The sequence below is a fragment of the Aquarana catesbeiana genome, linkage group LG06 (genome assembly GCF_042186555.1).
Source record: "Aquarana catesbeiana isolate 2022-GZ linkage group LG06, ASM4218655v1, whole genome shotgun sequence".
Classification (NCBI taxonomy): domain Eukaryota; kingdom Metazoa; phylum Chordata; class Amphibia; order Anura; family Ranidae; genus Aquarana; species Aquarana catesbeiana.
Genome location: NC_133329.1, coordinates 393,566,197 through 393,591,754, shown reverse-complemented (window position 1 = coordinate 393,591,754; position 25,558 = coordinate 393,566,197). Strand labels below are relative to the sequence as shown.

At 43.8% G+C, this 25,558-nt stretch overlaps 1 protein-coding gene across 2 annotated transcripts in view; it reads left to right on the top strand.

The window, feature by feature from the left end:
- LOC141147204 (indian hedgehog protein-like) overlaps positions 1-25,558 on the top strand; it is a 158,679-nt gene that overhangs the window by 37,288 nt on the left and 95,833 nt on the right. The gene's annotated exons all lie outside the window — the stretch shown is intronic.

Here is a 25,558-nt window from a genome sequence, read left to right as displayed (position 1 = left end):
AGCCAGAACTACAGAGGAGGCATTGGGTATCAATGCCCACGGATAGTATTGACTGTCAGCGTGCATTGAGAACAACACTGGCAACAACACTGGGCGGTATACATCTGCCACAATGCTGATCTGCGGTACAACCCCTTGGGACCACCAACATTTTCTCGTGGTCCACTGGTTGGTGACCGCTGCTGTATACTATAAGATGAGTCTTGCCGTCCAAAGCCCCATGCTGGTATGCCATGCCGTAGCCGAGGCCATCAAGGATCTCAAGGGAGCAAGGGTGGGAACTCTCAGAGAGACAGTCTATCTGCTCCAGTAACTGAAGGCCATTACACACATATCATGACATTATTAGAGCATGCTTCTGGGCTCACCGCCAAACCAATGACAATCAGAGCGTCGCTTAACATTCTTTTATTAGTTATGGCAAAGAAGAAAATTTGTCTTAATTTGCCTTTTCCTTGTAAACATTAAACATTTTTTTTTTTTTTTTCTACGTGGAAAAGAAACGTGAATTAAACGCTTCTAAACTTAGCTGGGCGATAGAGAATGACTCTAGGAATGCGGTTTTGGAAAATTGCAGGCTTGGACCATTTTCAAGGTTCACCTAGTGAATTAAAGATGTTTGCAGCATCTTAAAAGCTCCTCACTTTTGGCCTGTCGAGACCGAAAAAGCTGTGAAATGAGAGAAATTGGTGGTATGAGTTGGGATTACCACAAAGTATGTTATTATCGTTACCGCATGTCTAGCACAGAGTATCCTGCCGAGGTGGGAGAATTATCCCTCAGCTGCAGGGCTCATGGATGGTAAATCCCCAGAGGGGTCTTAGTCTTTTACTATACATGTGTGGTAGTGGTGTGCCTGATAATCATTTCATGGTGCAATCTCTGGCTACGGGGCCTTTATATGGAAAAAGAACGGATTTGCATTCCACCAAACTTTGCCGTGGTGTGGCATTAAAGTACGGAAAATTGTATCTGGATATACAACAAAACTGTTGCCTACCATGCATGACGTCTTCTTTGCAGTTGCTCTCCAGCAAACTAGCAGTGATGTTCTTTTATGTAATTCCACCTTATCTTACCTCTATGTGTCTATGTGCATCTTCTTCCTGTCCCTGGGTGACAACAGTCCTTTAGCAGGACCAGTGGTATCACCTGGGGGACACTGGGAAGCAGGAAACCACAGTGCCTTCTCTATTGCCGGTCTATTGAAGAATTTGATTGCAGTGCCTCTCTCTGTGTTGCTTCTTCTTGAGATAAGCACAACCCATTGCAATGTAAACTTTAAAGGCTAAGTTCACCTTTTGACAAAAAATAAATAAATGCACATTTTTTTTTCAGGTGAAAAAATGGGCAATTATTATTTTTTGCGTAGCACAACCCCGTAGGTGACAGGGTTCCCCACTCCTGCACAGCCAGGCAACTAGTAACTTCCACAATTTCTCCAGACACAAGGGACAGTCTTTGAGCTTGGTTTGTATGTTTTATTAGGAGTAATAACATGGATGGGGAATAGGAATTATGGGATGCCCAACTTGCCCAACTTGATAGCAACAAAATCAAGGACAACTCCAATTGATTATTCTCCTTTAATCTGTACAGCTCTGATTGATTCCTCTTTTGGTAGCTAACAGTCTCTGTTAGAAAAGAAACAGCCCCTTACTGACTAGGAACTCTTATGCCGCGTACGCACAAGCGGACTTTACGGCAGACTTGGTCCAGCGGACCGGAGTCCGTCGGATAATTCGATCGTGTGTGGGCTCCAGCGGACTTTTTTTTCCCCAAAAGTTCGACGGACCTAGAAATGAAACGTGTTTTAAATCTTTCCGATGGACTCAAGTCCGGTCGAAAAGTCCACTCGTGCTAGTCCGACGGACAAAAACCGACGCTAGGGCAGCTATTGGCTACTGGCTATGAACTTCCTTGTTTTAGTCCGGTCGTACGTCATCATGTACGAATCCGTCGGACTTTGGTTGATCGTGTGTAGGCAAGTCCGTTCATTCGGAAAGTCCGTCGAAAAGTCCGCCAGACCTAGTCCGTCGAAAAGTCTGCCCGTGTGTAAGCGGCATTAGTCCCTTTAGGAAGTAGCACATAGTGTTGTAAACTGCATCCTGGAGTGTCTCCAACTCCGTTGTAGATACTGGTACCAGTTCTACCTACTGCAGGAAATGCTAGCACACTTGGTTGCTTCTTCTCAAGTCTACCCGACTGACTCTCTTCACAAGTCTACCCGACTGACTCTCTTCACAAGTCTACCCGACTGACTCTCTTCACAAGTCTACCTGACTGACTCTCTTCACAAGTCTACCCGACTGCCTCTCTTCACAAGTCTACCCGACTGCCTCTCTTCACAAGTCTACCCAACTGACTCTCTTCACAAGTCTACCTGACTGACTCTCTTCACAAGTCTACCCGACTGCCTCTCTTCACAAGTCTACCCGACTGCCTCTCTTCACAAGTCTACCCAACTGACTCTCTTCGCAAGTCTACCCGACTGACTCTCTTCACAAGTCTACCCGACTGACTCTCTTCACAAGTTTACCCGACTGACTCTCTTCACAAGTCTACCCAACTGCCTCTCTATTCACAAGTCTACCCGACTGACACTATTCACAAGTCTACCCGACTGACACTATTCACAAGTCTACCCGACTGACTCTCTTCGCAAGTCTACCCGACTGACTCTCTTCACAAAATCTACCTGACTGACTCTCTTCACAAGTCTACCCTACTGACTCTCTTCACAAGTCTACCTGACTAACTCTCTTCACAAGTCTACCCGATTGACTCTCTTCACAAGTCTACCCGACTGACTCTCTTCACAAGTCTCACTTAGTCCCCTGCCAGGCCCACCGCCTGGGGATAGACTAAGCTCCCTTAAATATGCAAAACAACCCTCCTAGCCTCCACCCTTCAGATTCCAGAATGTTCTCGAACTTTCCAGAACCAGGGACTTGTCTGCATGAGTCATCCAGCCCTGAACTCCAGCAAACCCTCACACAAATTTCATGACTTACTTAGCTCTGAGTCAGACTATATTTTACCTACTCTGACACTAGTAGCACACTAGAGGGTGTTACCTTTGTTTCTGGAGCCTGTAAAGCATTGCACCAGCGATCAGCAGTTCGCTGATGACCTGCAGGTCCCCTGCAGATCTGTCAGTGTATCGGCTTGCTCATACCTCGTACAAGGAAGCCGATACATTCTGACAGGAAGAATGAATGAACTACCACAAAGCTCACAGTGCTGTAGTAGTTCATTGAAAACTACAAGCAGACAGCTGCAAAGGCTGCCGGACCTTGTCGTTTTCCATTCACGGAGCGCTGTGAATGAGTGACGCGGGTGGGCGTTATGGATGTTTACATAATTACATTGGCCCAGCTTGGGCCAACTATGTACAGTATATACCATACCTGTGGAATCCCTCTAGAACCCTGGTGTCCAATCTGCAGCTCCTAGTATATGATGTGCAGCCCTCAGAACTCAGCAGTCTGTAGTGGGAACATTGATTAGGGTAATAGCATTGATCTCTAGCAGCCTCATGTAACATGTTCCCGGTTTTGTATTGTCTTCTGCAACATCTCCCCACCAACAATGTATCCTTAGTCATAACAGTTATGACTAAGGCCTTATAGGCTGAAACGCGTCAACTGACTTAATCTGCATTTGTTCACTGTGGCTATTCAATAAAATGAAGAAATTTTAAGAGCAACAACCGGAGTGCGGATCATTTTTTCTACATTACTCTACTCAGCCAGTGGCTGTGGATTGAACACCTGGGAGCTCTGCTATCTATGTGGTGTATGGGTAGTAGCACTGACTTTTCTGTTTGTACAATGTATCCTGTACTCATTCTCTGACCCTCATTTCCTCTATTAGGTCTGCAGTCTCTGACAGTCATCTCAAGCATTACATATATTGAACATTATGTGTGGCCCTTTGGTGATGTCAGGGGCCGTGTTTGAGGGCCCCTTTAGCTCATAGGTTGGCTATCACTGCTCTAGAAGCTGGAGATGACTGTATAGACACTGAATCTCCAATGATCTCCACTCACTTCTGGATCCTGTGCTAAGCGCCTGCCCTGCTACTTTCTGAACACAGGAGGTCGGCTGCTCGGCACAGGCCCCATTCAGAGAATACTTTGCACTTTCTCAATGAATTGGAATCAGGAGTTCTCTGATTGGAGGTGAAGAAAGTGACATCACGCTCTCCACCTCAAAAAAAATCACAGCATGTGTACACTCCCGGTCACTGCAGCTAAAGGGGGGTAGTGATTGGGGCAGTAAACATGCAGCTCAATTTTTTTGCCCCCTCAAATGTGAATGAGCCCTAAAGTGGCAATATCTGTATATTATACACACAAGTGCAGGGACGTGCGGTGAGGTCAGTGGTTAGTGAGGCACTGGATAGTATCAGAGCCAGATACACACAGGTTACATACACTGCGATCGTTAGAGCGAGAGCAATCATTCTAGCACTAGATCTCCTCTGTAATACTAAACAGGTAACCTGTAAATACATTTAAAGCGGCACCTATGGAGATTTAAAGGTACTGAAGTTTGGCGCCATTCCACAAGTGTGCGCAATTTTAAAGTGTGACATGTTAGGTATCTATTTACTCGGCGTAACATCATCTTTCACATTGTACAAAAAAATTGGCCTAACTTTATTGTTTTTTTGATTCATGAAACAGTTTTTTTCCACAAAAAGAAAAACGCGTTTGAAAAATTGCTGCGCAAATACAGTGTGACATAAAAGGTTGCAATGACCACCATTTTATTCCCTAGGGTGTCTGCTAAAACAATATATATATATATATATATATATATATATATATATATATATATATATATATATATATATATGTAGTTTGGGAGTTCTGAGTAATTTTCATTGGTCCAAGGCTCCAAGCTGTCCATTAGAGCTCAGTGCCTCTGACAAGAAGTGAGGAGAGGCACTGTGAGCTCATCCTCTCAGTCTGCTGCAAACAGAGTGTGCCAGCTTGTATTTAAACTGGGCGCTCTGTACAGTATGCAGCGTCTCACAGGCTATGCAAGGAGGCCCCCGTATCTCCAAAATCATAGGTGGCAGGAGCCCCAGTCCGAAAGACTCGACGATCACAGAGCACACCGCTCGCGCACCGCAGAGGGGGTCTATAGAGTGTGCCAGCTTGTATTTTAACTGGGCACTCTGTACAGTATGTAGCGTCTGACAGGCTGCGCAAGGAGGCCCTGTATCTCCAGACTCATAGGTGGCAGGAGCCCCAGTCCGAAAGACTCGACGATCACAGAGCGCACCACTCGCGCACCGCAGGAGGGGTCTATAGAGTGTGCCAGCTTGTATTTAAACTGGGCGCTCTGTACAGTATGTAGCTTCTGACAGGCTGTGCAAGGAGGCATGTATCTCCGGAAACATAGGTGGCAGTAGCCCCAGTCAGAAAGACTCGACGATCATAGAGCGCACCGCTCGCACACCACGGGGGGGTCTATAGACGTCCTTCCGACACTGGAAGCCCGCACTGTAGCCGTCTTTTGGCTGTAGAGTGGGCGGAAAGTGGTTAAGGGATCCTGCACACAATATAGCATGCATTATTGTGTGATATGAATGTTGTTAAAGTAGAACTTTAACAAAAGGCAAAACTTTTTTTTCATTTTGGATAGAGTAAGGAAGGGTTATAACCCCCCCCAGGTCACCAGAACTAGTGTCCCCATTGGAAGATTTCCCCTCTATTACTTTTCTGAGGACAACCCAAAATTTGGTATTTTCTTTTACTTTCACTTTCCCAAATAGGGGCACAGACAGCAATAAAAACTGACAGGGGTTCTCATACCTCTCCATCTCTCTATCCAAAACTAAAAAAAAAAGTTTTACCTTTTGATAATACTTTAAATCAGCACTTTGAAAGGCACCTCAACTTTTTTCCCACAAATAGAGCTTTCTTTCGATGGTATTTGATCACCTCTGCATTTTTGTTTTTTTGTTTTGTTTTTTTTGCACTATGAACAAAAAAAAGACTGATAATTGTGAAAAAAAAAAAAAAAACAACAAAACAAAATGTTTTACTTTCTGCTGTAAAACACATCCAATAAAAAATGTAAAAAAATCAAAATGTCTTCATCGATTTAGGCTATGTATTCAGCTACATATTTTTGTTAAAAAAAATCTTCATAAATGTATATTGGTTGGTTTATTTGGATGTTATAGAGGGTCTACAAACTATGGGATATACTGGAAATTTTTTTTTTTATATACTAGTAATGGCGGCGATCAGCGACTTATAGCGGGACTCCAACATTGCGGCGGACATTCGGAGACTAACTGACACTTTTGAAATTTTGTGGGAACCAGTGACACCAATACAGTGATCAGTGCTAGGGGGCTGATCTTTGTCAGATAGTGATGAAATAACTGGCTCCAAAATAATATATAATGAAAAGGGAAGGGTTTTGTTTAAAAAAAAAAATAAAATCATTAGCATGTTGATTGGGGTGGGGGAGGGAGGAAATGGGGAAGGCAAAACACAAGCAGAATAAACCTTAGTTTTAACATAAAGAATACTATATATATCTATATATAGATATATCTATATATAGATATATATCTATATATAGATATATATATATACACTGTACATATCTGATCCTAGCCACTTGATAGTCTTGCTTTCTTTTTTTATTAATAGCATTCCCTTCCCTCCTGCATATTGCTTTTTTTTTTGGTTGCTGTTTTTATTCATGTAGAATTTAGACACATTAGGTAGATGAATAAATAATACATAATAAAATAAATAGGAAAATTAAAATGAATATATATATATATATATTTAAAATGAATAAATGAAATGCATAAGAAATTAAAAAAAGATTAAATGAATAACTAAACAAATAATAAATAAAAATACATTTTATATATATATATATATATATATATATATATATATATATATATATATATATATATATATATATATATATATATATATATATATATTAAGTAAATATTTAGTAAATGAAATAAAAAATAAATAAATGCATAAACAGACAAAATGAATAAATTCAATAAATAAATAAAAAAAGAAATGACTAAATTAAGTAAATTAAATACAATAAAATAAATTTAAAAAATGTAAAAAAAATGCACGTCTTCCAAAACAGCAAAACAGTATTTCCTCCTGGAGTTTTAGATCCCGTCATCATTTTGATAAAGGAAGCCATATATTATCAGTAAACACCGAGCCCTGGCACCCTCTACTCTAGCCCCCCCAGGGCTGTCTATAATAAACACTAACAGCATTTTCTGTCTTCCAGCATTTCACAACAAAGAAACGCATTCTAAATTCATGTAAATGTCGCTTCCAAAAAAAAAAAAAATCCATTGGGACGAGGCCAAACATTTAATTTAGATTCGCCCCCTAGGTGAGCTATCTGCTGAACGCGGTGTAGAAGAGTTGTAAGCACTTTAATACCTTCAACCAAAAAAAAAAAGAAAAAAAAAAGAAGAAAAATTCAGTTAAAAAGAAATTAATCAAAAAGTGATTAGAACTTCTGCTCCATATAGTCTTTGATCTTCACGTCGTATTGCAGGTTCAGGTCTATTAAACATAATATATGCGGAGGTGAATTTCCATGTGTTCTCTCTCCAGGAGCAGAGTCATGTGATCCAACGACTCCTGTCGCCAGGTCACAAGGCGGCTGTCAGCTGAACGGGGCGCAGGGCAGGGGGACACGCATGGCTGAGTTAGTGACATCACTGAGAGGCAACCGGCATTCCCACAGATGGGGCGACTGTATGCAGCTTACTGTTTTCTGGGAACGGTTGGGATTGGTGCATCGGTTGTAAGGCTTTCACCGGATCCAGCCAAAACCTTTCTTTTTTTATTTATCATGGAGAGAGTAGGGAAGGGTTAGAACCTCTGTCAGATCTTCATTTGCAATCTCTGTTCCTCTCAGTGGCGGCTTTTTTGGGGGGGGGGCAAACAGACAACCCCCCCCCCGAGTAGCTGGCGGCACCTCCCCCTCGCTGTTTGTTGGTCAGCTCGGCACTTACCCTATCTAGGCAGGTAGCGGGCAGCGGGCAGCGGCCCCACGTCCTCTCCCTTATGGCGTATTCCAGCGTGCAGCTCCTCCCCTCCTCTTAGCTGTCCAATAGGATCGCCTGTCCTTTCAGCCAATCGGGTGATGGGTCTCAAAACCTGCTTCCTGATTGGCCAGGAGGAGGATCATAGCGAATAGCGAATATTCATTTGCTGTTGTAACACACCTGGATGGGCACAGTTCGCATTCTCTGCACCCCGAGCCCACCCTATTTTGAAGCCTATTAGTGCCTCTGGCTCTAATCAGGTGCTTCAAAAAAACACCCCTCCCCCCTGCCATTGGAATTCCTGCATCTGGCGTCCTGCAAGGGGTCAGACGCATGGATGGGATGGGGTAGCGGCGGTAGATAGGGGGTTTGCGCCGGTGCACCCTTAATTAACGGGCCGCCCCTGGTCCCTGTTGGGGAAACTTGCCCTTACTTCCTGTTGGGACAGGAAGTGATTGGAAATCTCTCTGGTGGGGACACAGACAGCAATAAAACTGATTTCCTGGCTCCACCATGGCAACATACATGTGGTAGAACGCTGCCATGGATTGACGCCAGGAAAGGAAAATTACCATTAGTATTTGATACAATTTTCCGCTTTTTTTCTGTGTAAAATCTGTCAGGTTTTTATCTGCAATCTGTGTCCCCGTTGGGTAGACTTGTGCTCACTTCCTGCTTGGAGAGGAATTCATTGGAAATCTCTCTGGCGGGGACACAGACAGCAATAAAACACCTTTTTATGTAAAGTTTGGAAGGTTTATATCTGCAATCTGTGTCCCCATTGGGAAATAAAATCCTGACAGGGCTTCTAACCTCTCTACACTCCACCCAAAACTAAAAAGTATTGGCTTTAGATAAGCTTTAAGTGTGCCTCTCGCTTTGCCCTACCCAGCCTGCCACCTGCTGATTGGACAATAAAGGGGTATCAATCCTGCCCACTCCTCTGTTTCCTCCTCCTATCAGCATGTTCCCTGTCAGCACATGTGCAAGCAGTCAATCCATGAATGAAAGATCTGAAATCCAGTGAATGAAAGGGGCGGGCCAGGGATGGAATGGGTGGAGAGGAAAGGGCTAGATGATGTTGGACGTATTCTAGCCAAGAAATGAGGCAGGCTCTTTTCTTAATTGCTGCAAATTGTAATACACATTGCAAGCTAATACTGTGCAGAAGCTCCTAGCAGCCCTAAAAAATGTGTTAAGAAATTTGCAGTCTGAGCTGCTTAGCCTGTTGGTGCAAATATGCGGCCTGTCGGTGGGTGGGCCTTGGCATATTTGTGTGCAACATTGCAAAACTAGCAGTGCCGAGAGCGGGGGCGCCCTGCACTCTCCTGGCACAGTTACCAGCTCCCTATGATTCAGCGATCGGGAATTTTCCAATCATGTGACCGCTGTGGCAGCCAATCACGGCGGTCACATGGTCATAGACCCCGCCCGCCGTCATCTGAAAACTCTTAAAGGGCCGGGGATGCCGGTGTCAAAGGGTTAAGGAACTGAACCTTTAAATATATCACATTCAATAGGGCTTGGGACAACCGAGTTTATGGAATTTGAACCTAAATGGAAAGACTTGGGTCTATGTATATAAATTGGAAGGAAGAAATCCTGGCACCTGTTTTTACCGCCCCTCCTGCGGCCAGTCTGAGAGAGAGCGATTCGATTCAAACCAGATTTCATAAATTGGAAGGAAGAAATTCTGATCTCTGCACTCCAAACACGCCCGACAATCCTGTAGGTGAAAGCAGCCTCTGTCCAGGCCTTGGTACCGACGCGTTTCGCCCCACCCCTGGGGATTAGTAATGGAATAAGCCCCTGGGGCGTGGTGAAACGCATCAGTGGGTGTGGTCTGGGTGGAGCTAGGCTAGGGTTGCTTTCACCTATATGATTGTTAGGCTTGTTTGGAGTGTGGCGATTGGGATTTCTTCCTTCCAGTTTATTATTATAATATTATTATTATTATTATTATACAGGATTTATATAGAGCCAACAGTTTGCACAGCGCTTTACAATATGAGGGCAGACCGCACAGTTACAACACAGGAGGAATCGGAGGGCCCGGCTCATTAGAGCTGACAGTCTAAAAGTTTTTGAAATTTGGTTTGAATCTAATGGCTCTCTCAGACTGGCGGAAGGAGGGGCGGTATAAACAGGTGGCTGAGCTGTGGTTATACTGCCCTCTTGGTCACCCACCGGAATGCTAACATTACAGCCCGACGGGGCTGCCCACATGCCGGGGCTGCAATACTTTGCAGCAATTTTAACTCAGGCTGCAGAGTTTGACAGGCGGTGCCGCGTTGACAGCGATAGGGCCGCACCTCAACCACGAGCCAAATGCTTGACGTTGCGGTGTGGCCCCGCAATGTAAAAATTGCCTTTTGAGAATGAAAAAAAAAAAATAAATAAAAGACAAGCAGTGCCTCCTGAATACCTGCCAACCGCTGCTATACCGCCCTCTGAAAAGTGATCCAATGCAGATCACTTTTCAGAAGGTAGCATTACCATCTGTCTGAAGGAGCCCTGATGCTGTCAGGATTTCAGGATCCACTCTACTGATATATCCGTGGGTCGCTGCCATATATTAAACATATACAGGAAGGCATGTTGTCTTCGTTTCATTCCCTGACCCACAATTACTCATTTCCTTCCATGTAATGCAATGTCTTTTCTTCTCCTTATCTATGTCAGGGAGGAATCATGGCGATTTGTACAGATTGAAGTCCTTACAAAACCTTTTAATGGGTGCAAATAACATTCCCCTTAGTAGCTTCCTGCTTGAGTAACAATGTTGCAGTATGTATATATATATATCTATACACACACACATGTGGGGGTGGCTGTAGATAAACCAGTAACCTGTCATCCAGGACATACAACTAAAGTATAAATAGGCAGAATATTTAAGGAAAGCTCCAGAGGAAATAAAAAACAATTTCCCACGTTATAAACAATTTTATGAACCACTTCAGCCCCGAGCCTATTTTTCAAACCTGTTGTTTACAAGTAAAAAAAAAAAAATTTTTATCTTACGTTTTTTTCACTCTGTATTTGCGCAGCGGTCTTACAAGCGCACTTTTAAAAAAAATATATATATACACTTTTTTAAAAATAAAAAATAAGACCACAGTAAAGTTAGCCCAATTTTTTTTTTTTTATATTGTGAAAGGTAATGTTACGCCGAGTAAATTGATACCCAACATGTCGCGCTTCAAAATTGCGCCCGCTCGTGGAATGGCAACAAACTTTTACCCTTAAAAATTTCCATAGGCGACGTTTAAAAAAATTTGACAGGTTGCGTGTTTTCAGTTACAGAGGAAGTCTAGGGCTAGAATTATTGCTCTCGCTCTAACGATCACGGTGATACCTCACATGTGTGGTTTGAACACCGTTTTCATATGCGGGCGCTACTCACGTATGCATTCGCTTCTGCATGCGACCTCGGCGGGACGGGGCGCTTTAAATTTTAGTTTTTTCTCATTTTTTTGCCTTTTATTTTTTTATTTTTACACTGTTCTTTTTAAAAAAAAAAATGGTGTCACTTTTATTCCTATTACAAGGAATGTAAACATCTCTTGTAATAGAAAAAAAAGTATGACAGGACCTCTTAAATAGAGATCTGGAGTCAAAAAGACTTCAGATCTCATATTTACACTAAAATGCAATTTAAAAAAAAATTTAAAAAAAACAAGTCGTTTGAAAAAAATAAATAAAAGTTTCTTTAGGAGCTATGGGCGGAAGTGATGTTTTGACGTCGCTTCCGCCCTGCAATGGTATGGAGACGGGTGGGGTACCATCTTCCCCTCACTCAGCTCCATACCACAGACGGGAGCAGACGCGATTGCCTCCCGTAAGCGGCGGAGGGAACTGGAGCACGGTGGGGGGGCGGCCCTCTCCTGCCGCCGATAAAAGTGATCTTGCGGTGAATCCGCCGCAGAGACCACATTTATCTGAAAGTGGACCTCCCGCTGAAGAAGAGGATACCGGGGTTATGGTAGCTAGCTGCTACCATAACAATGATATTCCTCTTCAAACAACTGGCATATAACGACGACGGGCGGTCCGTAAGTGGTTAAATAATATTAAAGCTTAAAGGGATAGTTCACCTTTACCTCAAAACTGCCTTTGCTGATAAAGGGTGGCTGTAGCTAAAAACAAACTGTGCAGCTCTAACTAAAGTTGAAGATCCCTTTCAGAAGGTAGTAAGCATTACCGCCTTGCTATAGATTTAGGCCATTTACATACCTTAAGAAGCCTGACTGGAATACTGCCAGGACGTTTCTAAGTGAGGCCTAGTCATCACTGCTCACCTCCACCATCACAGGCGTGAGCAATCAAATGCTGAGCTCAGAGCTACTGCATCAGGGGAGAGAAAGTAGTATGTGAGGGGGTTAGAATCAGAGAAAGAGCTCACTCCTGTGATGGTGGAGGTGAGCAGTGACGACTAGGCCTCACTTATCAATGTCCTAGGAGTATTCCAGTCAGGCTTCAGGCGGTAGACTATATTGTCAAAAGTATTGGGACGCATGCCTTTACACACACATGAACGTTAATGGCATCCCAGTCTTAGTCCGTAGGGTTCAATATTGGGTTGGCTCCGCCCTTTGCAGCTATAACAGCTTCAACTCTTCTGGGAAGGCTGTCCACAAGGTTTAGGAGTGTGTCTATGGGAATGTTTGACCATTCTTCCAGAAGCGCATTTGTGAGGTCAGCCACTGATGTTGGACTAGAAGGCCTGGATCGCAGTCTCTGCTGTAATTCATCCCAAAGGTGTTCTATCGGGTTGAGGTCAGGACTCTGTGCAGATCAGTCAAGTTCCTCCACCCCAAACTCGCTCATCCATGTCTTTATGGAGCTTGTTAGTGTATAGTAACAGTATATTGGTTACTATACACTAAATGATCACATGGAGCCCTGTATACTGGCAACGGACACGTGTTGTTTTACCTTTTATGTATAAGTATGCTGTCCAGTTCTGAGCACCAGTCCTCAGGAAGGATGTACTGGAAATGGAGCGAGTACAAAGAAGGGCAACAAAGCTAATAAAAGGTCTGAAGGATATTAGTTATGAGGAAAGGTTGGGAGCACTAAACTTATTCTCTCTGGAGAAGAGACGCTTGAGAGGGGATATGATTTCAATATACAAATAACGTTCTGGTGACCCCACAATAGGGGTAAAAGTTTTTTGCGGAAGGGAGTTTAATAAGACACGCGGCCATTCACTAAAATTAGAAGAAAAAGGTTAAATCTTAAACTACGTAGAGGGTTCTTTACTGTAAGAGCGGCAAGGATGTGGAATTCCCTTCCACAGGCGGTGGTCTCAGCGGGGAGCATCAATAGTTTCAAAAAACTATTAGATAAGCACCTGAATGACCACAACATACAGGCATATACAATGTAATACTGACATATAATCACACACATAGTTTGGACTTGATGGACTTGTGTCTTTTTTTCAACCTCACCTACTATGTTAGTATGTAAAATGTATTTGTGATTTGTACATATATGAATTTCACATGTAAACTTTATGCGTTAGATATACTCGTTGAAAATAAATACGTTTATACATTTTTCCTAATGTTCTGCCATATGCTTCATTTAAAGTCTTGAACTTTTCCCCTTTGTATTGGCAAACTTCAGATGGACCTGTACATGTGCCTTCTTGAAGAGGGGGACCTTGCAGGTCAATCCATGGTGGTGTATTGTGTTACCAATGGTTTGTTTGGTGACTGTGGTCCCAACCGTCTTGAGATCATTCACAAGATCCTCCCGTGTAGTTCTGGGCTGATCCCTCACTTCTCTCATGGTCCTCCTTACCCCATGAGGAGAAACCTTGCATGGAGCTCCAGACCGAGGACGATTGATGGTTATTTTGTATTTCTTCTATGTGCGCATAAACGCTCCAACACTTGTCTCCTTCTCACCAATCTTCTTGCTGATGGTCTTGTAGCCCATTCCAGCCTTGTGCAGGTCTACAATCTTCTCCCCGATGTCCTTTGACAGCTCTTTGGTCTTGCCCATGATGGTGAGGTTTGAAAGGAAGAAAGAGATTCTGTGGACAGGTGTCTTTTATACACAAAACGAGTTGTCGTTAGGAGCACCTTCTTAAATTGATAGGACTAATTAACAGGTGCTCATGTGTACCACATGATAGCCAGTCTGTGGGAGCCAGAATTATTGTTGGTTGGTAGGGGATCAAATACTTATTTTTAGGGATGCACCAATACCATTTTTTTTTTTTTACAATGAAAAATTAATAGATTTTTTCTTAAATTTTGCACGTTTTCAAATATATGTTAATATATATGTGTAAAATATACACTAACAAAGCAAACAAAAAAAAGTTTTAATTGTTTATCGTTTATAAAATTGACGTGAACATAAAAATAAAAAAAGCAGGAAAATAATTAAATGGAGGAGAATAGGGAGTTAATTAAGGCTGATTAGAGTAAATGAAGGAGTTAAACAAAGGAACATTTGTTCATCCTTTTGATCTGCAGATGAAGAAACAGAAAGATTCAAAAAGAAACAATGTTTCTTTTTATTTTAGTGTTTCAGCATTGCCGGCTGCCTTTTTTTTTTTTTTTTTTTTGACAGCTCCAATTCCCGGACTTCTTTAAGGCTGCATTCACACCTGAGCGTAGCGTTTTTGAGCGTTTCTTCCGGCGTTTTGTCGCGCGTTTTTTCGGGCATATTTGCGCGTTTCCATGCAGCGTTTTCCGGCGTTTTTGAGCTTTGGCGTTTTTTTTTATTAGCCAATAGGAAAAATGATCATCTGTTTCATCATTTGTTGCTATGTTGTTAGATTTTGTCATCTGCTTCCTGCTCCAAAAACGCCCAAATCTGCCCGATTCACGTGACAAAAAAGGGTCCAGAACTTGTTTGAGCTTCAGGCGTAGGGCTTCAGGCGACTTAGAGTGGAGATGTGAACCATCTCCATAGAGAATAATGGATTTTTTCCCCTCAAGCGTTTTGTAGCTTCAGGCTTCAAGCTACAAAACGCTCAGGTGTGAATGGGCTCTCACACTTCAGCTGTCAACGGGGGGAGACCCACTGACAGCTCAAAGAACCGAGCCTGAAAGTATCGATTTCAGGAATCGGTGCATTTGCAGGAGTACCGTTACTTGTGCAAATACTCGGTATCGGCACCAATACCGATACTAGTATCGGTGCAACCCTACTTATTTTACTCACTGAACTGCAACTCAATTTATAACATTTGTATCGTGTTTTTTCTGGAATTTTGGTTGATATTCTGTCTCTATCATTTAAAATACACCTATGATAAAAAGTATAGACCTTCATTTTTTTGTAAGTGGGCAAACTTACAAAATCTGCGGGGGATCAAATAGTTATTTTCCTCCACTGTAGAGCTGTACTATAGAGCTGTGCTGAGAGGCAGAGCTGTGTATATTTTAGGACTGGATGGACAGAAATGCGGGTCATTTGGCAGGTAAAACAGCCACGCCGTGGGAAAATCCTTTAATTTTTCTAATGTTATCCTGTCTGGACTTTTAATGTCAGATAACAATGACCTGCACTAACTCCTGGTAAGAATAACCGTTTAGCGCTCAGTTTTCGGGAAGATCTTTATTATTGATGAGGCCCGTAGATGTGGTCGGTGGTCATTCCAGCACTGCCGAGCTATTGCAGGTGCACGCCTGAAGTCGCATTTTGTAAAATAATGAACACAAATATTATTTTTAGTCTGCAAACAGGCCATTTGGCTTTACTTCTCCCATTCAAGAGCACGGAGAAAGGTGAGCATTTTTCTCTTAGTGTTTGCTTTGTTTCAGCTCAGCCTGAATAAAAAAAAAAAACACCAATTGTAGGTGAAAAGTGCCCGCTGTCGTCGTGTTTACCAAGTGGGTCCGGTTCCAGGTCAGCAGAAAAGTAATCAAGCAGGCCGGGTCTCTGTGTTCCACATGTCAATGCAGCTGGGCGCTGGCTGTGGCAGGGGCTGTGTTATTACAGGTAGAAGGGATGGTGGGGAGGGGTGCAGCATGCATTTTCATTCATTCATTTAAAACTAAAAAAAAGTGTAAATGCCACAAAAAAAAAAGTTCAGTAACCCATCACCCTGTCTGGATTCCTTTTATCCTAATACAATAAAAACAGAGAACAAGCACACCCAAAATTCAGCATATGAGTTTCAACATGTACATGCACAAAAACACTGTGTAAAGGTACAGAGATGTTTACCTATAGCATAGCAGTCAGGTGAGCAATGAGGTCCAAAGACCCAATGTTTCGGCATATGCAATCAGCAATGAGGTCCAGTGACCCAACTTTTCGGGAGTAAACTAGCATTGAGGTCCATTGACCCAATGTTTCAGGGGACACCATTAGCAATGAGGTCCCATAACCCAAATTTTTGAGGTACACAACTAGCAATGAGGTCCAATAACCCAATGCTTCGGGGTACACAGCTAGCAGTGAGGTCCAATGACCTAACGTTTTGAGGTAGACAACTAGCTTTGAGGTCCAATAGCCCAATGTTTCAGGGCACACAACTAGCATTGAGGGCCAATAATCTAATGTTTCAGGGCACACAACTAGCATTGAGGTCCAATAATCTTGTGTTTTAGGGCACACAACTAGCAATGAGGTCCAATGACCCAATGTTTCGGGGTACACAGCTAGCAGTGAGGTCCAATGACCTAACGTTTTGAGGTAGACAACTAGCTTTGAGGTCCAATAGCCCAATGTTTCAGGGCACACAGCTAGCATTGAGGGCCAATAATCTAATGTTTCAGGGCACACAACTAGCATTGAGGTCCAATAATCTTATGTTTTAGGGCACACAACTAGCAATGAGGTCCAATGACCCAATGTTTCAGGGCACGCAACTAGCATTGAGGGCCAATAATCTAATGTTTCAGGGCACACAACTATCATTGAGGGCCAATAATCTAATGTTTTAGGGCACACAACTAGCAATGAGGTCCAATGACCCAATGTTTCGGTGTACACAGCTAGCAGTGAGGTCCAATGACCTAACGTTTTTAGGTACGCAACTAGCATTGAGGTTTAATGACCCAATGTTACAGGGTCCACAACTGGCAATGAGGTCTATTGACCCAATGTTTCATGGTACACAACTAGCAATGAGGTTCAATGATCTAACATTTTGGGAGACACAATTAGCAATAAGGCCCAACATTTCAGGACATGCAACTAGCAATGAGGTCCAGTGATCCAATGTTTCAGGGTATACAACTAGCAATGAGGTCCAATGTCTCAACGTTTTGGGGTAAACCATTAGCAATGAGGTTCAATGACCAAACGTTTTGGGGTACACACCAATGATTACGTACAATGATCCAATGTTTCAGGGTACACAATTAACAATGAGGTCCAAAGACCCAACTTTTGGGGTACACAATAGGCAATGCGGTTCAGTGTCCCAATGTTTCGGGGATCACAGCTAGCAATGAGGTCTAATGAGTCAATGTTTCTGGGTGCTCAATTAGCAAGGAGGTCTGATGACCCAATGTTTTGGGGGTACATAAATAACAATGACGTTCAATGACCCAACTTTGTGGTACACAACTAGCAATGAGGTCCAATGTTTCAGGGTATACAGCTAGCAGTGAGATTCAATGACCTAACGTTTTGAGGTACACAACTAGCATTGAGGTCCAAAAACCCAATGTTACAGGGTACACAACTAGCAAGAAGGTCTGATGGCCCAACATTTCAGGGTATGCAATTACCAATGAGGTCCAATGACCCAACGTTTCAGGGTATGCAACTAGCAATGAGGTCCAATGACCCAATGTCTCAGGGTACACAGATAGCAATGAGGTCCAATAAATCAGTGTTTCTGGGTGCTCAACTAGCAATAAGTTCCAATGACCCAATGTTTCAGGGTATACAACTAGCAATAAGGTCCAATGACCCAGAGTTTCAGAGTATGCAATTAGTAATGAGATCCAATACCCAACCGTTTTGGAGTACACACTAATGACTAGGTCCAATGATCCAATGTTTCAGGGTACACAACTAGCAATGAGGTCCAAAGACACAACTTTTTGGGGTATTCAATGAGAAATGAGGTACAATAACCCACGTTCCAAGGTACACAACTAGCAATGAAGTCCAATGACCCAATGTTTCAGGGTAATCAATTAGCAATGAGGTCCAATAACCCAATGTTTCAGGGTATTCAATTAGCAATGAGGTCCAATGACCCAATGTTTCGGGATACACAGCTAGCAATGAAGTCCAATCAGTCAATGTTTTGGGCGGACACATATAGCAATAAGGTTCAATTACCCAACTTTTGGGGAACTTACCAACAATAAGCTCCAGTGATCTAATTTTTCAGGGTACACAACTAGCAAAAAAGTCCAGTGACCCAATGTTTTGGGGTATACAACTAGCAGTGAGGTCCAATGACCCAGAGTTTTAGGGTATGCAATTAGCAATGAAATCCAATGACCAAAATATTGGGGTATACACACCAATGATTAGGTCCAATGATCCAATATTTCAGGGTATACAACTAGCAATGAGGTCCAAAGACATAAATTTTTGGGGTACACCATGAGATATGAGGTAGAACGACTCAACGTTCCAGGGTACACAACTAGCAATAAAGTCCAATGACTCAATGGTTCAGGGTAAACAATTAGCAATGAGGTCCAATAACCCACAGCTAGCAATGAGATCCAATGTGCCAGTGTTTCTGGGTGCTCAACTAGCAATGAAGTCCAATAACCCAATGTATTGGGGTACACAAATAGCAATGAGGTTCAACGACCCAACTTTCGTGATACACAACTAGCAATGAGGTCCAATGACCCAATGTTTCGGAGTACACAGCTGGCAGTGAGGTCCAATGACTTAATGTTACAGTGTACACAACTAGCAATGAAGTCCAATGACCCATCACTTTGGGGTACACAACTAGCAATAAGGTCTGATGGCCCAACATTTTAGGGTTTGCAACAAGCAATGAGGTCCAATGACCCAATGTTTCAGGGTTTACAACTAGCAACGAGGTCCAATGACTCAACGTTTTGGGGAACACACCAACAATAAGATTCAGTGATCTAATTTTTCATGGTACACAAATAGGAAAATGGTCCAGTGACCCAAGGTTTCGGGAAACACAACTAGCAATAAAGTCCAATGACCCAATGTTTCAGGGTATACAGCTAGCAATGAGGTCCAATGACCCAACGTTTCAGGGTATTCAACTAGCAATGAGGTCCAGAGACCCAACATTTGGGGTACACAACGAGAAATGAGGTCCAATGACCCAACATTCCAGGGTACACAGCTAGCAATAAAGTCCAATGACCCAATGTTTCAGGGTACACAATTAGCAATGATGTCTAGTTACCCAATGTTTTGGGGTACACAGCTAGAAATGAGGTCCAATGAGTCAATGTTTCAGGGTGCTCAACTAGCAATGAGGTCCAATGACCTAATGTTTTGGGAGTACACAAATAGCAATGAGGTTCAATGACCCAACTTTTGTGATACACAACTAGCAATAAGGTCCAATGACCCAATTTTATGGTGTGCATAACTAGCAGTGAGGTCCAAAGGCCAAGGCTCGGCAGATGGTATTGGCAAGGCCCAAGCTAGGCAGGCGATATTGGGAAGGCCAAGGTTTGGCCAGGGGGTATTGGGAAGGCAAAGGCTTAACCAGGCGGTAATGGGAAGGCAAAGGCTCAGCTAGGCGATATTGGGAAGGCCAAGATGGACAAGGGTTCCCCAAATTCGACCATTAATGCCTGAATTGGGTGAACTTACTCTAGGTTCTTTTAATGAACATGCCTAGGAATCTTGCTTGCAGTCTTCTAGGTATCGATCTGTGGCTCGGATTCCTCAGCATAATCTCTTTTCTGAGCTGTTTGGACTTTTGAACCTTGGTGAAGAGTTGTGGTGAGATGGGTGTTATGTTGGGTTTTCCAGGTAGAACTCCACCTTAAATAAAGAACAAACATTGGGCTGCATTCCAGCCAGCTCGCACAGCATGGGGGTGGGAAGGAGCACGGCATCAACCTGTTAACCCTTTCAGGGGTTAATACATAAAAAAAAGTACCTCTTATGGATCTATATTGACTCTTTCTATTCACAGGGACTTTTAGAAATGAATAAGGTCATCAGTAAGATTTTTTAGTTTTCAGAAAGAAAAATTGTACTCAGTGAGAATGGATGAGAACCGGCACATTTGTTGAGTTTATATTGCGCTTATCATAAATTTGCGTAAGAATGAGGATTTTGCTATACGTTTTTCAGTTCTCCCTATGGTGAGTCATGCTCCTTGCTGTTCGGAAAGCTCCTTCAGTAGGGAAACCTCTGCAGAGAGACCACTGCTTCCACATTGAAAGCAAGGATCCTTCTCTTCAGCATGCTGGCAAGCAGTCAGGCTTTTCTACTCATGCTGTGGCTGTTTTCTACAGCCTAGTGTACACTGGGAGTGCGATAAGAAAAAGCAGGTTAGCCGTGGTTCTTTATTCTTTTTCTATATTGATCCCATTCAGTGTGTAAGTTGCAAGGTAATGAAAATTTTACAATTTTGCTCATCCCCATTAAAAAACAAAAAACAAAAAAAAAAAACATACATGATCAGAGCATATGAATATGTAGTTCTACTAGTAGTAACATGTAACAATACTGAGATGATACAAAGAATGGTACAAACAAACCGACTCTGCGTGCTCCAGCAATGTGCGCATTTGAGGATTGTGACATGTTAAACATAACCTTGTAGATACCCACAGGAATGCAGACCAGGAACTGGGCAGGCTCATTGGCCTCTAGTCTGGCAAGAGAACGATCAGAGTGACTGACAAGAATGACAATTATCCATTGGACTTCTTTGCACTATATATATATATATATATATATATATATATATATATATATATATATATATATATATATTTATATTTATATATATATATATATATATATATATATATATATATATATATATATATATATATATATATATATATATATTATATTACCAAAAGTATTGGGACGCCTGCTTTTACACGCACATGAACTTTAATGGCATCCCAGTCTTAGTCCATAGGGTTCAATATTGAGTTGGCCCACCCTTTGCAGCTATAACAACTTCAACTCTTCTGCAAAGGCCGTCCACAAGGTTTAGGAGCGTGTCTTTGGGAATGTTTGACCATTCTTCCAGAAGCGCATTTGTGAGGTCAGGCACTGATGTTGGCTCGCAGTCTCCACTCGAATTCATCCCAAAGGTGTTCTATCGGGTTGAGGTCAGGACTCTGTGCAGGTCAGTCAAGTTCCTCCACCCCAAACTCGCTCATCCATGTCTTTATGGACCTTGCTTTGTGCAATGGTGTGCAGTCATGTTGGAACAGGAAGGGGCCGTCCCCAAAGTTGCTGGTCTCTTCCGGTTGTTGCTCGAGTGATCTGCCATCTGTACAGTGAACACAGGGGGGCGCTCACTGAGCACCTCCACCATTTAGAGAACATCTTGTGTTTATTTCAATGAATACAAAGCATTCTCAAGTCAGGTTTTTATTGCTGTCTATGTCCCCATTAGGGAGATTCACCTTTTCTGTTCATCCTGTTTGCCATTATCACCGGTTGTCACCAGAAGAGGAATAGAGGGGAAATCTTCCAATGGGGACTCTAGTTCTGGTGACAACCAGGGATTTCCCTCACTTCTGAGGGGTTTCCTCTCACGTCATGTTTTCTGTACAGGAAGTGAAGGAAAATCTCCGCAATGGGACACAAATGGCAAAAAAAAAAAAAAAAAAAACTGACAGGGGTTAGTACCCTTCCTTACTCCATCTAACGTGAAGAAAAAAATTTTTGGCCTTTAGTTCTTCTTTAACGTTTGAAGTGCAGAGGAGCCCCACTGCATGTTTTGAGTTTAGCTTTTCAAAAAATCCCTGGTCTGCAGGTTGCTGCTTTCTCAAGTCCAAGGGTCCTGCCCTGGGATGATGGTTTCTCGGAGAGTGAGGTGGGAAGGTCTCCGTATCTTATCTCAGAAGAAAGGTACATTCCTGTGTTTGACTTCCACACCTATGTCCCGATAAGACTGTGTACAAAGGTGAGATTCCTCACCTTTGTCTCAGGCTGCATGGACAGCGTGTTCACAGACTTAAATAACATGCGGCTAGTGTTAGATGTTCAGGTGGATCTTATGAAGAAGAATATACTGTGAATTTGGGTGATGATGCATCAGAGCCCCCCTTACATCATGATCCCTATCAGAGCCCTCCTTACATCAGAGACCCCATCAGAGCTCCTCTTACATCAAGGTCCCCATCAGAGCTCCTCTTACATCAGGGTCCCAATCAGAGTCTCCCCATACATCAGGGTCCCCATCAGAGCTCCTCTTACATCAGGGTCCCCATCAGAGCTCCTCTTACATCAGGGTCCCCATCAGAGCTCCTCTTACATCAGGGTCCCCATCAGAGCTCCTCTTATATCAAGGTCCCCATCAGAGCTCTTCTTACATCAGGGTCTACATAAGAGCTCCTCTTACATCAAGGTCCCCATCAGAGCTCTCCTACATCAGGGTCCCCATCAGAGTCTCCCCTTACATCAGGGTCCCCATCAGAGCCCCTCTTACATCAAGGTCCCCATCAGAGTGTCCCCTTACATCAGGGTCCCCATCAGAGCCCCTCTTACATCAAGGTCCTCATCAGAGCTCCTCTTACATCAGGTTCTCCATCAAAGCCCCTCTTACATCAAGGTCCCCATCAGAGCTCCTCTTACATCAGGGACCCCATCAGAGCTCCTCTTACATCAGGCTCCCCATCAGAGCTCCTCTTACATCAGGGACCCCATCAGAGCTCCTCTTATATCAAGGTCCCCATCAGAGCTCTTCTTACATCAGGGTCCCCATCAGAGTCCCTCTTACGTCAGGGTCCCCATCAGAGCTCCTCTTACATCAGGGACCCCATCAGAGCTCCTCTTACATCAGGGTTCCCATCAGAGCCTCCCTTACATGAGGTTTCCCATCAAAGCCACCCCCCCACATCAGGATCCCCAACAGAGTCTCCCTTTACATCAGGGTTCCCATCAAAGCCACCCCTACATTAGGAGCCCCCCTTATATTAGGGTCCCCCTTCTCCCCCACACCCCTCCTTATATTAGAGTCTGCCTTAGGAGATATATCATTAAAACAGAAGGGTTTTATATAAAGCCCAGCTCATAGACCCCAGCACTACAGTTGTGTCTCCGCCTCCCTCATCTCCTGGCCATTCACAGAACACACAGGCTTCATTTTATGAATGGACTGGAGGAGAGGGGTGAAGGCAGGACCCTAGTGCTGGGATTCATAAGAACGATGAAATACATATTTGGCAAAGGTTTTGTAATTCAGTGAGGGCCTATATGCACAGGCTTTGGGCTTCTTGCATTGGTGGCAACCAGTTTGAGATCCTTCTGAGATCATTCAGAATTCATTGACGGGTGCATATGACCCGCTTCAACAGGGTTTTGTATTCCCATTGACATGTACAAGGAAGAAAAGCGTGCTTGAAGGCGAGCAAAAGCCTGTCCGAGATTGTCTTGTAAATAATGCAGGCACACCTGCCAGACAGCACAGCCCGCTCCTTGATCTCACTTTTCTCCTATAGCTCACAGTGCTGGTCCTCATTCTTGCCGTTCTGCTGTGTAGTGGAGTACAGGAAGGCAATATAAACACAGATTGAGCTGCTTCTACTAGACACCAATGTCAAGGAACACCCCAGGTCTTTAGGTGCGCGGCACCAGTAGTAACTTTTCATAGCACGGGTGGGTCCTCTGATCCTGAGTAAGACTTTCTGAATCTTTAGTTATCAGCTCTGTTTTCTGACATTGGAAGCATTCCAGCTCCTTTAGTGATTCCTGTAGGAAGCCATGACCTCCCGCTGGAGCCCAGACAAGACCCGGAGATTGCGGGACAAGTAGTGTGTCTTCTGTTTGTTCAGAATAAACTCAGGAACACACTTACCCCTCCATCTCATGTCACTACAAGGAGATTCATTCCTACCACAGGGCAGGAGGAAGTCAGAGACAGGTTTGTTTTAAAGTGGACCTGTCACCCAGCCAAACGACAGCAGCAGCTTATCTAAACTGCGCCTTTTATGGATTTACAAGTCATATTAGATCGTAGAAAATGTTTGCACTTGCCCCATACCAGTAAATGCCGTGGTAAGTGTGTGGAAAAGTACATTTCCCATAGTTCCCATAGGGAATTGTCCACCACACCAGCGTTTCTCAACCACATCCCATGGCACCCTGGAGGGCCAATTGGGTTCTACCGGGGGTTGCCACGAGCAGGAGACCCAGTTTGCCCTGGATCAGAGATGGATGAGAGGACTCTGTGATGGGGGGGCTCTGATGTGAAGGGGGAGACTTTGATGTAATGGGGAGACTCTGTCATGGGGATACTCTGATGTGATAGGGGGCTCTCATGTTTAGGGTAGACTATCTGATGATCTGTGGTCATGGGGGACCTCTGACAAGAGAAGGGCCTCTGATGTGAAGAGGGTGACTCTGATGTGAAGAGAGAACTTTGATGTGATGGGGGACCTCTGATGTGTTGGGGGGACCTTTGATGTAATGGGGGGACCTCTGATATGATGGAGGACTCTGGTGTGATGGGGGGTGGGGACTCTGATGTGATGGAGGAACCTCTGATGTGATGGGGGACCTTTGATATGATGGGGGACTCTGATGTGATGGTAGACATGTGATGGGGGGGGGGACCTCTGATGTAATGGAGGAACCTCTGATGTGATGGGGGAACCTCTGATGTGATGAGGGGGTGGGGACTCTGATATGATGGAGGAACCTTTGATGAGATAGGGGTAGGGTGGGGCTCTGATGTGATGGGGGAACCTCTGATGTGTTGGGGGTAGGGGGGACTCTGATGTCATAGGGGAACCTCTGATGTGATGTAGGAACCTCTGATGTGATGGGGGAGAGGGGGCTGATGTAATGGGGGACCTCTGATTTGATGGAGGAACCTTTGATGTGACAAGGGGATGGGGGACTCTGATGTGATGGGGGTACCTCTGATGTGATGGGTGGGGGGGGGGGGGTCTGATGTAATTGGGGAACCTCTGATGTGATGGGGGGGAACGGGAGACTCTGATGTAACAGGGGACCTCTGATGTGATGGGGGTGGGGACTCTGATGTGATAGTGGAACCTTTAATGTGATGGGGGGGAAAGGGATTCAGATGTGATGGGGGAACCTCTGAAGTGATGGGGGGTGGGGACTCTGATGTGATGGGGAACCTCTGATGTGATGGAGGAACCTCTGATTGTGAAGGGGGTGACTCAGATTTAGTGGGGGACCTCTGGTGTGATGGAGGAACCTCTGATGTGATGGGGAGGGGGGGGGGGCTCTGATGTAACAGGGGACCTCTGATGTAATGGGGGGTGGAACCTCTGATGTGATGAAGGAACCTCTGATGTAATATGGGATCTCTGATGTGATGAAGGAACCTCTGATGTAATAGGGGATCTCTGATGTGATGAAGGAA